A 2225-nucleotide genomic window follows, 5' to 3' on the forward strand; every position below is an offset into this window, starting at 1 on the left:
CAGTATTTTGTTTTATCATCGAGGACCACTTTGGGGAAAAATTCAATAATTCAAGATTGATTTAATGTTTTTGAGATTAAATGCACATCTTGTTGCTCTGTCTATTGATGAATGTGTTTCTCTTTTTAAATGATTTGACTTCCACCAGGACTATGAGGCTCTGAGGCAGGAGTGTCTGGAGACGGGGTGTCTGTTCCAGGACCCCTCCTTCCTCGCCGAGCCTCCCTCTCTGGGCTTCAAGGAACTGGCCCCCTTCTCTGCCAAGACCAGGGATGTGGAATGGATGAGACCCACGGTGAGAGGGGGGGAGAGAGGAGAGGGTCTGTGTCTTAGTTAAATACTACCCCGTAGTTAGTAGACCCACGGTGAGAGGGGGGGAGAGAGGAGAGGGTCTGTGTCTTAGTTAAATCTTACCCCGTAGTTAGTAGACCCACAGTGAGAGAGAGGAGAGGACTGGGTCTGTGTGTCTTAGTTAAATACTACCCCGTAGTTAGTAGACCCACGGTGAGAGGGAGCGCTAGAGAGACAGAGAGCGGGTGATGGTTGATGTCTGTGTGTGTCATTTTCATAGTAGCAGGGTAATTCAGGGTAATTCAGAGTAATTCAGGGTAATTCATGGTAATTCGGGGTAGGGTCAGGGTAATTCAGGGTAGTTCAGGGTAATTCAGGGTAGGCCAGGGTAGTTCAGGGTAATTCAGGGTAGTTCAGGGTAATTCAGGGTAATTCAGGGTAGTTCAGGGTAATTCAGGGTAGTCCAGGGTAGTTTAGGGTAGTTCAGGGTAGTTCAGGGTAGGTCAGGGTAGTTTAGGGTAGGTCAAGGTAGTTCAGGGTAGTTCAGGGTAGCCTAGAGGTCGGAGTGTTGGTCCATCGAATCCCCAGGTTGCTGGATCGAATCCCCCGAGCTGACAAGGTACAAATCTGTCGTTACGGCTGATGGAGGTGAGGGGGAAGGAAGGGCAGGTGGGGAGCGAGGTGGGGGAAGGAGGGGTGAGGGACAGGGGGCAGGGAGGAGGCAAGGGGGCAGGGAGGAGGGACAGGGGGCAGGGAGGAAGGAAGGGGGCAGGGAGAAGGGGGGTGGGAGGAAGGGGGGGCATGGAGAAGGGGGGGGGGGGGGTAGAGGGAAGGAGGGAGGGAGAGACAGAAAGACAGAGAGAGAGAAAATATTGTTGCAATCGTTTACCTAGAATGGCCAGCAGGTGGAGTGTGTAAGCAGGCTGTGCTTGTGAATGGATGTAGCCAGGGCAACCCAGTTCTGATAGGGCCACCCAGTTCTGGTCGCAGGCGCATTTAGTATGATGTTAGTTCCACTAGGAAGGAAGGCTCAGTGGCACTGGACTGAGGGCTCGAGGGCCAAACACAGTGTGTCCTGTCCTGCCCACAGTCCACTTCTGTTCTACCAATTAGGAATTTTCCACTCATATTTCTGTATGGACCTGTGAAAGGGAGACTTGTTTGATGTTTGACTTCGCTGAACAGGCTACCGGCTCTGTATTTGAGGTGAAATAAACAGACTTCACATTGATGACTAAAATAAAAGAATGTTGTAAATCTTGAGTAGGGTTGGAGGCAACATGAGACATGCTATAGGATTTCGTGACCACTATCAGTACATCCTGGTTGTAAATTAACACTATCGAGTCATTCTGGTTGTAAATACCACTATCAGTACATCCTGGTTGTAAATCCACTATCGAACTCCTGGTTGTAAATACCCACTATCGGACTTGTTCTGGTTGTAAATAACCACTATCGGACATCTGGTTGTAATACCACTTCGCACATCCTGGTTGTAAATACCACTATCGTACATCCTGGTTGTAATACCACTATTCGGACATAATCGCTGGATTTTTCTTGTAAATACGGACTATCCCTGGTCACAATCCTGGTTGCTAAATACCACTTATCAGGCACAGTCGCTGGTTGTAAATACGCATATCGCAGCATCCTGGTTGTAAATACCACTATCGACATCCTGGTTGTAAATACATCTCGGCACATCCTGGTTGTAAATACCACTATTCGTAAAATCCTGGTTGTAATAGCTAATAAACTATAGCATGTGGTTGTAAATACACTATCGACATCCTGGTTTTGTAAATACACTATCGGCACATCTGGTTGTAAAATACACTATCGGACATCCTGGTTGTAAATAACTATATGGACATCCTGGTTGTAATTTTACCATTATACAGCTATCGCGCATCCTGGTTGTAAATACC

The 2225-nt window shown here is 47.6% G+C and overlaps 2 pseudogenes; both read left to right on the forward strand.

The window, feature by feature from the left end:
• Window positions 1–2225, forward strand: part of LOC112074619 (calpain-1 catalytic subunit-like) — a 48324-nt pseudogene that overhangs the window by 15594 nt on the left and 30505 nt on the right.
• On the forward strand, window positions 340–437 carry LOC112074621 (small nucleolar RNA SNORA17; annotated as a pseudogene).

This window comes from Salvelinus sp. IW2-2015, unplaced genomic scaffold (assembly GCF_002910315.2).
Source record: "Salvelinus sp. IW2-2015 unplaced genomic scaffold, ASM291031v2 Un_scaffold2720, whole genome shotgun sequence".
Lineage (NCBI taxonomy): Eukaryota > Metazoa > Chordata > Actinopteri > Salmoniformes > Salmonidae > Salvelinus > Salvelinus sp. IW2-2015.